This window comes from Ictalurus furcatus, chromosome 3 (genome assembly GCF_023375685.1).
Source record: "Ictalurus furcatus strain D&B chromosome 3, Billie_1.0, whole genome shotgun sequence".
Taxonomy (NCBI): Eukaryota; Metazoa; Chordata; class Actinopteri; order Siluriformes; family Ictaluridae; genus Ictalurus; species Ictalurus furcatus.
In genome coordinates this window covers 21644470-21658117 of record NC_071257.1, presented here as the reverse complement: position 1 = coordinate 21658117, position 13648 = coordinate 21644470, and the positions used below count along the sequence as shown (strand labels likewise).

Below are 13648 nucleotides of genomic sequence, written 5' to 3'. Positions count from 1 at the left end.
CAGATTTATTTAGTCATTTAGGGCCAGATTTGGAGTTCACAATATTCATAATAATCAATATTTCACAATAATCAATATTTACAGATATGAAAAGCACATGTTACCTGTAGGTAATCAATACCGGTTTTATAATAGCATTCAGATTTAAACACAGCATCTTTAAACACAATAACTTGCATTTGAGCCCAGAAAAAAATAAGGATAGAAAATGTAGACTGAAGGTGTATTGCTTTCTAGTAAATAGTCCCCCCCCCCCACCCTTTGCTGTCAAATTTAATATGATGCGAAATAAAAGCAAGAGAGAAATGAATGAAAATGGAAATAAAAATAAGAAAGACTAATACAATGATATATGATTGAGATGTCAAGCATTGAAATTAAACTCTAGTATATTGCCAATATATTGCTGCATGAATAGTCCTATTAATCATCAATCACTGAAAATGTAGTTTAATTGAACATTACAGATTCTACTCTAATTATACCGCAGCTTATAAAATAGCACATGATCCAGCACATCCTATTATTGTGCACCGACAGTTACTTGAGATTATGAAAACAATGTGTGCTTGGGCTATTTTGTCAGGCTTTTAATCTGGTATTTTGCATTGTCTAATTTAAAAAATGACAGGGTTTTTGTTAATTCACCTCTAAAGAAAACATGCCAACAGCTTGAAGAATAATCTGAATGAGAATCTGCTATCTGCTACACTTTCAACTCACTTTAATTTTATTCATAACTTTACCCATAAAAACATTCAGTTCTTGAGATAAGTAGTATTTCTGATTTAAGATTTTAAAGAGGTGATAATTTTAATGAATTAATAGTGGCATATTTTTAATGTCACAAATGGCATTCTACAGTTTTTCAGTTTACTTACAGCACATAAATTTCAGCATGACTTTTTGCGGTTACTTCAAATTGTCAGCTGGTGGCGCTGGAGTGAAAACATGCACTTCACGCAACTTCGAGTTCGTAATCACACTTAATTGAGACACACCTCTAGTTTAGGCGAACTCCATCCCGTAGGCTCAACTCTCACACAGCTTTTGAAGTCTAAGGTCTGAAAATGGATGTTCGTGATTTTGTTCTTAAATACTCACTGCACACTCAACTTCAGATAACTCAACTTCAGATATGGTCCTTAGTTAGTTATAGTCTAATTGTAGCATATGCATATCTTACCCTATATAGGATCTGCTCAATTAATGTGACCAAGGAACAAAATAATTAAACAATTTTGTTTAATTTTGTTTTCCTTAACTGGCTTGTGGAAATAATTGTGGAAATAATTTTTTATTTCAAAATTGAGCAAAGTAATAATCATTTCACAACCATTATCATGACACTTTACATAGCTGTGGATGAGTCTTCACTAACCCAGAGCTAATTTATACATGAATGAGGATCGTAGGTAAAGCTAAAATGTGTGCTGTGGTATTGCCAATGTCTTTGAAAAGCCTACTAGTACATCTCTGCAGTCTTTTCTCTCAGCTTTGAGTGAGAGACTTTTACATTGCATAGTTTTGTATTTGCCCATATAGACAACCCAATGAAATGACTTTTCTATTCCATTTATCCTTAGTTATTCATGGTTATAGTTTAATTATATAGTGCAGCTTTTTGAATGGGATAATTGTTTGCTTTAGCCATTGTGGCTAATTAGAACAGGTCTTAGTGAGAGAGGAGGTGAAGTGGCTGGATAAAGTAACCATCAATACTGCAGTGCCACTGATTAATAATCTCCTCTCAGCAGTGTGTTTGCTACAGCAGAGCTTGAATGATCTGTAAGTTATAACAGTTTGCTATTAACTTTTATATTTTTAGAGAAATGCATGTCCTGTTAGAATGTTATGGAAATGTTTAGTTGCGAAGTCACTCATTTACTCAGTCACTCAGTCACACACTCACTTAGTCATGCATTCACTCTGTCAGTCACTTACTCATTCATTCACTCAGTCACTTACAAACTCACTTACTCAGTCATTCACTCGGTCACTCAGTCACTTAGAAACTCATTTGCTCGATCACTCAGCCACCCACCCAGACACTTAGTCATTCACTCAGGCAATCACTCAGTCACTTACTCATTCATTCACTCAATCAACCACTCAGTCACTTACAAACTCACTTGCTTAGTCATTCACTCAGTCACTCCCTAAGTCACTTACAAACTCACTCACTCAGTCATTCATTCAGTCGCTTACTCAGCCACTTACTCAGTCATTCACTCGGTCACTCAGTCAGTTACAAACTCACTTGCTCGGTCATTCACTCAGCCACCCACCCAGACACTTAGTCATTCACTCAGTCATTTAGTCACTCACTCACTCACTCACTCACTCATATACTCTCTCGTTCACTCACTGAGTCACTATATTATTATTATTATTATTATTTCAGCAATGGCAGGAGGTTGTTAGGCTATGGTTTCTGAGCCCAGTGCTCTTTGTCCCGTACAGTCACTTTGATTGCTCTCATGTAAGTAGCTTTTTGTCCATAGTTTTTGTCCACATGGCCAGTCCATGTTTGCTCATGGGCAGATTTGGTGAGTGTTTCCAAGTGGGGTCCTGGTGTTTTAGGAGGCTGTTCTACTTGCCAAGTATTTCCTTGATCTTGCCATTAAAGAGGGACTTAAATTCTGAAGGTTTTACCCATGCAGGGAATCCAGAAACACCCACTCCATCAGCCTGGCGCCTTAGCACACGGCGAGGGTTTCCTTACTCTGCTCTTTGTTACCATGACACCCCCACAGTGTTGGCTTTAAACAGATGGTATTAGAGTGTTTGCTTTTTTTTTTTAAATCCATCTCATGACGTACTGTTCTCTCATTCAGGCTTGCTGTAAGTAATCTGCATGTAGACAAAGAATCATAATAGCTTGTTTATCCTTAAATAGTCCTGTTCCTGTAATGCTGTAATTATTTTAAATGTAATTATTGTAGCCTTTCTGAATCACATTCCCTCTTATAATCACCTCAGATTTTCATTCTGGGAAATGCTTCAAGGAGAATCTGCTTCTCTTTTGCAGATGCCTGTCTGTAGATGAGATGCATCTCAGCCATTAAAACTGAGGTACTAAATGCTCAGTGGTACAGCTGAGCAGATAAGTATCTCACGAGCAGTCAGAAGGTGAATGTAATTAATATGACTGCAGGGGAGTCTCGGCTACATGTTATTTACGTTCAAGCCTAAAGCATGAACTAGCTTTACTGCCATTATATTTCTTATCTTAGTAATATTTCTGAGAAAGAAGGCTATCCTAGTAATATTATATACATGATCTTCAAATGAAAGACTGGAGTAAATATTCACACCAAGGTCTTTTACTGCTGCACATGATTTAACTGAAAGGCCCCCCAGAGTTACTATATAATCAGAAAGTTTAAATTCTAGCTGCATGTGGTTCTAGTACAAGTACTTCTGTATTGTCGGAATTAAGCAGAAGGAATTTAATGAGCATCCAGTGTCTCATGTCCTTTACACATTCCTCAAATTTATTCAGACGGTGTCCGACATCGGACTTCTCACATTTGGCAATGGCTGTCCTCACTTTTGTGTGTCCAGCCTGCCAATGTCTGTTACTTCACTCTCTTAGGTGGCCTGTTGGAAAGTTGTTCAGTTGTAGCTAGCAGGGCAGGTGAGCTGAGTCATGTGTCATGTGACATATGAAGAGTATGCAAAAAGTGTTCACATAGCAGCAGGAGAGCATGATGCACTGTAGAAATCAGACTCCACACAGGCTCTGGAGTGTTACTTGTCACTCCGTCCTGTTGTCTTTGTCTGAGGGGTTTCCCTGAGGTTCTAATTGTACATGAAATTGGTGTTCAGCTCTCCAACAAAGCAATTCATACAGCGGGGTGTGCTCTGCAGTCAGTGTAATGATTTTAATCACTACCCTGAAATCTTTATTTCTGTTTTTAAGAAAACAAAATGAGTACTAGTGACAGCAGCAGCTGGAGCTGGAGAAGCAGCAGGTGAGGAGCAGAGGAGGGAAGTTTGTGAGTGAGATAGAGTAATTACACAGTGGGAAGCTCATGGCTGTTGGAAAATGTGAGTGTGAGAGTGGCCTGTCAAGCCCTATGCATGCAAACACATCCGCAGCACTTATATAAATGATAAAAGAACACACTGGCTTCACAATGTGTATAGCATTCATCATTTGTGTTTTAGAAAAACTGTTGTTTTTGCTTCTTTGACATCAGGAAGTTGATTGTGGATATTCGATTAAACCTATTAATTAACCTGTTAACCTGTTCTAATAAACCAGTCATGCTTCCTGCAAAGATAATTGAAATGTGGTTATTTCTTATATATCCTTCCTGGAGTCATGATGAATTCTATTTTTCTTTTCTTTAAATAGATTCAAACATGATTGTTAGCATCATAATATTATTTACAGTCTAATTTATCCCCAGAATAGCTTCACTATATTCTCTAGCACTATTGAAACTGTAATGTTATGGGCTTGGAAGGAAACTGTAATGGAGTCAAAGTTTGCTGAATACTGGTTTACAATTATAAGCAGAATGCTGACTGTGAGGTTTATTATTGTACTCTGAATATATTCTGTTAGGATTATAATATGTTCTGTTAGAATTATTTCCTGTTGTAAGGGTAGTGGTGTAAAAAGAGGAGTTCTTGGATTTCCTTCCTTAAAAATCCTGTGGGTGCATATGGTTATCAATACTATGTCAAATTACACTGGTCTTTTCCATTTTCTTTTATTTATATCTTATCATGAGCTGAACAATAGACCTATTGTTTGACAATCTTTCACCTGTTTTAACATAATCAGGGGCCAGTTGCACCTAGCAGGACTAATACAGTGCTCTCCACTAATATTGGTACCCTTGGTAAATATGAGCAAAGAAGGCTGTGAAAAATTGTCTTTATTGTTTAACCTTTTGATATTTTGTTCAAAAAATACCACGTCTATAAAAATACTCTGCTCTCATGGATATCAAACGATTGCAAATGAAATATGTCCAAAAGAATATCTTTGTTAAATATATGTGTGCACCAATTATTGGGACCCTTCTAGTCAATACTTTGTGCTACCTTCCTTTGCCAAGATAACAGCTCTGGGTCCTCTCCTATAATACCTGATGAGGTTGTAAAATACATGGCAAGGGATCTGAGACCATTCCTCCAGACAGAATCTCTCCAGATCCTTCAAATTTCGAGGTCCATGCTTGTGGACTCTCCTCTTCAGTTCACCCCACAGGTTTTCTATGGGTTTCATGTCAGGGGACTGGGATGGCCATGGCAGGACCTTGATTTTGTGGTCAGTAAACCATTTTTGTGTTGATTTTGATGCATGTTTTGGATCATTGTCCTGCTGGAAGATCCAACCACGGCCCATTTTAAGCTTTCTGGCAGAGGCAGTCAAGTTTTCATTTAATATCTGTTGATATTTGATAGAGTCCATGATGCCATGTATCCTAACAAAATGTCCAGATCCCCTAACATTAAAGAGCCACCACCATATTTAACCATGGTCATGAGGTACTTTTCCATATGGCTACCTCTCTGTGTGCGTGCCAAAACCACCTCTGGTGTTTATTGACAAAAAGCTTTATTTTGGTTTCATCTGACCATAGAACCCGATCCCATTTGAAGTTCCAGTAGTGTCTGGCAAACTGAAGACACTTGAGTTTGTTTTTGGATGAGAGTAGAGACTTTTTTCTTGAAACCCTTCCAAACAACTTGTGGTGATGTAGGTGACTTCGGACTGTAGTTTTGGAAACTTTCTGGCCCCAAGAAGCAATTAACTTCTGCAATTCTCCAGCTGTGATCCTTAGAGATTTTTTGGCCACTCGAACAATCATATGGGATGCCACTGTAAGTGCTTCCAAATGTCCCAAAAGTTCAACTGAGTGACATGAAGTGCTTTTTAATTCCCCAATAATCAGGTTGCAGCTTGGGGACAAGTGAAAAAAAACAAAGATGGAAGACAGTGCCAATAGATAAAAATCAGATATGCTTAATGATATGTTCAATTAGAGTAACTTCAATGCCAATATTTTAAGTGACATTCAATCTAACAAGAGATGATAGTTTTGGGACGTTCATTGCTCTCTGATGTCACACACCTGTCCCATTTGGTTGCTAGCTATGGCTGCATACAGTGGCCTGTCTAGCCACATAAGTACTCCTCAATGTTCTGTCTCACGTGTCGCTCACCATACTTAGACTATAAATATGATCTTTATTATTATTAATGATAACAATAATAGTTAGTGCTGCAGGAAGAATGGCTTCAAAAAGTATCAAATACTCTCTCGGCAGCTATGAAGAGATGCCAGCTTTGCCAGACAGGATGCCTGTAGCTCTGACTGTAGTAACAAGTTGTTACACAGATACAGTAGCACCAAGGCGCATATGTATGAGGCAAGAATGAAAACAAAGGAAATAAGTCCATATGACAAATGTATTTGTATAAAATAGTATCTCATGTGATTGGAAGATCTCGGTATGTACATAAAAAGGTAGCCAGGAGATTTTTCATTGCCCCTCAAAGCTAAATCTCCTCCTGCTCTTTCTCTCTTTCTCTTTCTTTCTCTATCTTTGTTTCCTCCTCTCTCTCCATCTCTTTCTCTTTTTGTCTGTCTCATATTCTCCATCTTCTCATGTCTCTCTCTCTCTCTCTATCTCTGTCTCTCTCTCTCTCTATCTCTGTCTCTCTCTCTCTCTATCTCTGTCTCTCTCTCTCTCTCTGTCTATCCTTCACATTTTTTCTGTCTAATCCCAATTACTTCCCACCAGGGATTTCAATAAAGGAGCACAAAGATTTACAGTTTAGAGTGCCTCCTTTTCCATCACACTTTAGGCTTTACAAATATATCCTCACTTGCTTGAAGCTTGAACCACCCATTATGTTTAAATCGAACACAACACCATGTCCCCAGAGGCCACTTAAAACTTTGTCAGTGAGTTTATAAGGCTCCTTGCTTATTAACTTATAGAATACCTTCCCAAAAGCATACACCACATGAAGAACAAAGGAAGTTCAGTAATGACCAGCCTTAGGACAAGACAGAAATTTGTATACAACTTCTGTCTTTCTCTTTTGGAAATATTTCCCATTTTCTCTCTTCCAAGAGAAACTAATAAGACAGAAAGAGGGAAAAGGCAGTGTTGTATGTAGAAATCAGGCATGTTCAGTAAATACTGGCTGTCCCTGTTGAGGAGAAATTTGATGAGAGAGCTGAGCTAGAAATATGACCTTTGTAGAAAGATAGAGGCATTTAAACTGTCATTTCTAGGATATCCTGCCTGTGGTTCCAGGCTAACAGGATAACAGAACATGATGGGAGGAGGCTGCTGTGAACACCATTACTGGCACCTTCCCCTCTCAATAATGATACCCTTAATTACCAGAAACACTGCGTATGCGCATTTCTGTGTGTGTATCTGAGAGTGAAGAAATAGCGATATTGATGTCATATTGTTCCTCCAGGGGATTTATATTTATTATAATTCCTTTACAGGCATAGTAAGACATTTACACCTGAAATTACTGACAGTGCTGCTGATCATTGCAATGGGAGATATCTCCAGTCATTACCTAAGCTACTGCCTTAGTAACAATTTCCAGATCAGCAGGACTCTCATTCTTTGGATTCTGGAAAAAGTCAGCTCTCCTCATGCTTTCACTGAACAGAACGACTATTGGATTAGCATCCAGTGTAAACAGTAAGGTCTCTGTGAGATACTGGCTTGAATACACTTCCTCTGGCAAGAATTGATAGCACAGATTCAGACCAGTGGTATGTGATCAATTATAATCTCTTATAGGAGATAATATGCTCCAAGATATACAAGATAACCATTTTGCATAGACATTTTTTGATATGATTCCTTTTTTTGAATGAGTGATATATCTTTTATTCCTGGTCATTTTTAATTGTCACACTGTTTGGCCTGGTTTAGGTCATCTGTTTTGTTTGGACATGTTTCATATACTTTGGCAAGTTTGGGCTGGAAAGCTCTATGGAAAATTAATTTGTTCTGTTCCCTAATTCAGATTCAGAGCCTTTTGATCCCAGCATGTGTTAATAGCATACATTTCGGGGATGTCACTAGGCCAGTTTAAGGGGGGGCTTTACCCCCACCCCCCACCCCCGTCCTCAATAGATGTTCTTTAGCTCCTCCTAAATACAAGTGCATTATAAATTAATTCAGTAAATTTTCATATTCATTCATAATCATTCAGTAGTGTCTTTGCTTCTTGAAATTCACAAAAAGTATGATCGGCGTATGCTAGGATCTGGGGGAGGCTAAAGCTCGTCTAATCCAACTTTGCCTTTGCTGTGCTACTCTCTCTGAAATGGCACCCAGTGAAGATGTAACAGGATATTGGCTAAAAGCCTACAGATATAAATTAGGCCTTATTCAAACACTTGGTAGGTAAAAAAAAAGGCAGGTACAATAATCACATCAAATGAGTGCAGTTGATCAGTAACTGAATCCATAACAGTTTTGCACAACTAGTGTAGCCTGTAATTGTTTTATTGTAATTGGTAAATATTGTAAATAAATTGTAAGTATAATTGAAAGTTCTAGTAAATCTGAATAATTTTTTTTTAAAGTGTTACTAAATACAGCCATTTAATAAAAAATGCCCTTTAGTAAAGACAAAGGCCTTCTTCGATAAATTTCCAGTGATGCCTCTGCTGCATATGTGTGTTTCTGTGCTATAATGACAAAACAGAATGACTGAAGTGTCAGTGTGGTGGAAAAGGGAGGAAACCATGTGTTGGAGCGTAGAGTTTCCGTTAGCTCATAAATACCGGTAAAATCAAAAATTGTCTGACACAATGTCCGGTAAAGATATTAATACGAAGCAGACATACATTAGACGAAGTTGATTCACAATTGCACATCTAAATAAGGTCTCTGTCTGTGCTAATACTTTTTCACATGCTTCTCCTGTAACATGTACTTATTTGTTTTGTTGTTATTATATCGCTGTAACACATCTGGGTTGAGTCAGGAATGAGGAGGCGGCAGGCAGGCTGATTACGACTGAAAAGGCCTTTTTATTCTCTCTATTTTTACTTTTGCTTTTCAGCGAACTCATTCAATCACACACACACACACACACACACACATACACACGCACACACACACATGTCTTTGTGCTGGTCCTCTGTCTCTCTCTCTCTCTCTCTCTCTCTCTTGCTACAGGAGGCACTGAAAGCACAAACAGACACACACAAGTAAACTTCGGCTAATCTATCACAGGTGAGAATCACATGTTACCTGCCGATTCGACCCAACTCCTCTCCATCCACAGCTGACGCTCGACCACACCCCTGCCCCCCCAATCGCATATACTGTGCACAATCCAAAACGTTACAGTGCAAAATAAACACTGAAACGAGATTACCGGATTTTTTCCAGTTTGTCCGGTAAACTTTATCGTTCCTGGACACGTTGGCCGACACCTACATTTCTCAGTGGAAATTCTGTGGAAGGGACATAGTGAAGTAGGACTTAATATTACATCAGTAATGATGAGTAATGCAACACCACAACATACAGTGTGTCTCTGTGTATCAGCATCTCTCTTTCTTTATCAATGTGTGCCTGGATACCTGTTGTTGGGTTGGGGAGACGTCCATTTTTCACATATGGGTATTTTTGTTGCATATGCTTGCAACCTTTCCACTTCACAGCTACACAGAATACAAAAATGCTTTGGTTTGAAACATACGTTAGGGCTGTACAGTGGATTGTGCACAGTCAATATTAGATCTGTCTGAATGAATTTCTTTTTTTTTTTCTTTCTTAAAATTGTGGATTCACATTTTCAGGGCAAAAAAGATTTGAATGTTTCTGTTCTCATGTTCTATTTTTAGCCACTTAGCCTAATGCCACATTTGTCTTACCTTGGAAGTGGAAAGACTGAAATCGGAATTACGTCATTGTTTAACCTCTGTGCATTCAAGCTACAAAGTGGGGAAAAAACATGGACGCCTCCATGTGCATCTTTTGTTAGCAAGCTAGCCAGCTAACTGATGAATGATGTATACTAACCTACCCAAAACTGTGAACTGTATAGTCAGTGTACAAGCAAATATGTTTTTGTGTTGACTAATCTAAAGCCAATTCTAGTATATATACAGCATAACTCGTAAAGCTAAGAGGTGCTACTTTGTTTTTTGCTGATGCTGTGAGCAGCCAGGTTGATTTAATGTTACTTGGTGAACTCGGGGTGGACAAGACCGTCCTAAGTCCATGAGTAGGAGTTCCGAGTTGGGGGGCCACGTTCTTTGTTTTTTCCTAATCAGAGGTCGAAAATTATGAGTTATGAGGTTTAATCGAATTCAGCATAAGTCTGTTATACCACACGTTAATGTTTTGCCAGCTGCCCCTTCTTATTTGATATAAGAAAGGCTCTGAGTAAATGCATGTGATATATGGCATAACTTTTTTCTTTCATTTATTATGCATTACTTTTCTAATAGAATATAATGTATGTAATTGTAAATGTAAATGTATGTGTTCTGAATGTGATATTACATTTTCTGTGTCTAAATCTCAAATTGTGTTCTATTTTACATGTAATGGTCTATATAAGGGGTGTCCAATCTTATCCAGAAAGGGCCAGTGTGGATACAGGTTTTCATTCCAACCAAGCAGGGGCTACACCCCATAGTCTACTGAAAACCAAGATCAATTGATTAAACAAGTGTGGCTCCTGCTTGATTGGAATGAAAACCTGCACCCACACCGACCCTTTGCGGATAAGATTGGACACCCGTGGCCTATATGTTCTACAATAGTATAATGTATACCCTATGTAGTGAACAGGTAGTGAATAGGAAATCATTTGGGATTTGGCACAATTGATAACTGTCTGTTGGAATCTTAGATGAAAAAAATTGCCTGCATGTATTGCTGTTTCCATGGGGATATCGTATAAGTAGGGAGTAGGGAGATTTGTGCATGTAGGTAAACGTATAGTAAGTATGACATGCCTGTAGAACATGACATCATTACACTCAAGGGGAGCCACATGCAAAAACATTTCTCTGATGTTCAGACAGTAGTACTTGCTGTCATGGCTCATGGAAGGGTTTGCAAGTCCACGGCTCCAGTGTTAAATAGGTACACACACACATATATCTACACACAACACACACTTTCCGAGCAATAAAAACAGTAATGGAGATTGAGGTTCTGTCTGTGAGAATGATATCACAGAGGTACTAACATCTACGGTTTAGTCATACACCATTTAAGACTTTTGACCCATTGCTATGGTAATGTGGGAGACACCAGCCTTTTTTTTAAATAGCTTTTTCAGCTAAAGCAGTGGTCAGACCAAAGGCAAATAAAATTCTCCTGACAGAAAAGAAGGGGAAAGGACATGGGAGGTGAAACAGACATTTGTTTCTGGTAGCAGTTACTGTCACTTTGCTTATTATTAGATAGCAGTCACGCCAGACTTTTTCCTCACTGTTATTTGGTGCTTATCTGGTGATAAAATTAGTTGTCTCATCCACCATAATACTGTACACTAGGGACTTTGGGGTAAAATTCACTGTCTCTATCTACCCCTGTAATTCACAAGTATAGTTCATGCATTATGTTAAATGGGACTCCTAGAATGTGTTAGATATCTGAGGAGGGATACTCTGACTGTGTACTTTCATCATATTGACTGAACTTTTGCACACCTCACATTGCCTTAAAAGTGTCTAACATCTCATCTGCAAATTGGGATTAATTTGCTATTAAGCTATGGCAGTAAATCATAGCAGATGCAGCATCTCATTACTTCAGATTTTCAACAATAGTGAAGGAGATATTAACTGACTATGAACATATTTGAGTTGTCTCTCTGGGAAGGGAAGATGGATACCCAAGGGCAGTGCTTCAAGGAAGGCACTTATTCAGGGAAATTGAATTCACCTTCAGGTCACCTAGAGAAAACATCACAACACTTAAGATATTGAATTTCATGAACTCTGAAATTTCTTTTTGTGCAAGATAATAAAACAACTTCTATTTTTCTCTTCAGAAATGGAATCCTCTATGACCCTGGACATTTTTTTAGTCGGTCTTAACTTATAATACTAGTACAGTTTGGCTGGAGAGAGGGCGATAGTTCAAGCCAATTAAAAGCATGCGGGGGTGGAAGGAAACCGCGAACATGGAGTTTTCTATGCTGCCTACTACTCAGTTCAAAAAACGTTATCCCTCTGTGTATAATTACACAGGGTGCAGGACTGCAGTCTTTGCATGCAAGTGTGTATGTGAGAGAGTGAGAGAGAGATTCATCTGGTTCTGTCCTCTGGAGCCCACATTCATCATTGCTGTAGCTGAAAGATGCAGAACACACAGCTGGCCTTTCTTCAGAGGACCCTCACCTATAATACAACACCCCCTTTTTAGTTCACGGTGCCTTTCACACAATTTCATAGGATCGTCTCACATAGTTAGGTTCAGGTCTCATTTAGTAACGCGATGTTATTGATGATATTGCAGCAGACAAAATGAACATAGCATTAGTGCTGCAGTTTGCTTTTCTATCATATAAACTACAAAAGGTGGAAATTGTTGCTTTCTCAAACTTACAAAGAAAACCACGAGAAGTCAATGTTGCAATTTTACATACTAATGCTTAGTAATATGTTTTTGTCTCTGATGGCTAGATTTCTTGTCCTCTATCTTCTGATGTTTTTTATACAGATATATAATATAGAAAAAGGTTTAATTACACCATCACAGCCATATGTGGTTCTTCCTGGAACTGTTGCCACAATGGTGGAAGCACACAGCTGTATAGAATGTCTTTGTATGCTGGAGCATTACACTTTCCCTTCATTGGAATTAAGAGGCCCAAACATGTTACAGCATGACAAATCCCCCATGCAAAAAGCACCATGAAGACGTGGTTTGTCAAGGTTAGTGCAAAAGAACCTGCACTGAACACCTTTGGTATTAATTGGAACGCCATCTATACTCCAGTCCTTCTTGCCCAACATCAGTGACTGACCTCACTAATGCTCTTGTGGCTAAATAGGCAAATCCTCATAGCCATACTTCACAGTCTAGTGGAAAGCCTTCCTATGTGAATGGAGGTTATTGCAACAGCAAAATGGGGACGAAATCTGGAATGGGGTAGTCAAAAAACACATATGGTAAGCCTATAATGGCTTACTACATTGGGTAAAACATAACGTACATGTTGTATATGTTTTGTCCTAAAGACATTTTGATAAAGGTGTATTGTTGACTAAAATAATTATGTGTACTGTACCTTTATTTCTGAATCAGAATATATATTTTTAATAAGCAGTATTTACTTAGTTTTCAAACAAGTAGTTTTCATTTAGAATTAAGGAGACACAGCCATCGAGTTCTCAGCCTGTTTGTGAACTTTGGGTAAAACTTCCTGGGTGAAGCTCCCTCATGAAGCTAGATGAGAAGATGCCAAGAGAGTGAAAGGCTTCCTTTTAAGAATTTTAAATAATTTCATGTTTTACATGTAAGATATAACATAGATAATTAACTTTTTTCTTGGTCAGTGCATAATTACAAATTCATTTTCCTCTGAATATGTAAATATTGTAAATATTGAATAGTATTCAAATTATGAAATTTGTTCTCAAACCCCTGGTATCAAATCCTT

At 38.1% G+C, this 13648-nt stretch overlaps 1 protein-coding gene across 1 annotated transcript in view; it reads left to right on the top strand.

Moving 5' to 3' along the window:
• slc24a3 (solute carrier family 24 member 3) overlaps positions 1-13648 on the top strand; it is a 91400-nt gene that overhangs the window by 23013 nt on the left and 54739 nt on the right. The window lies entirely within an intron of this gene.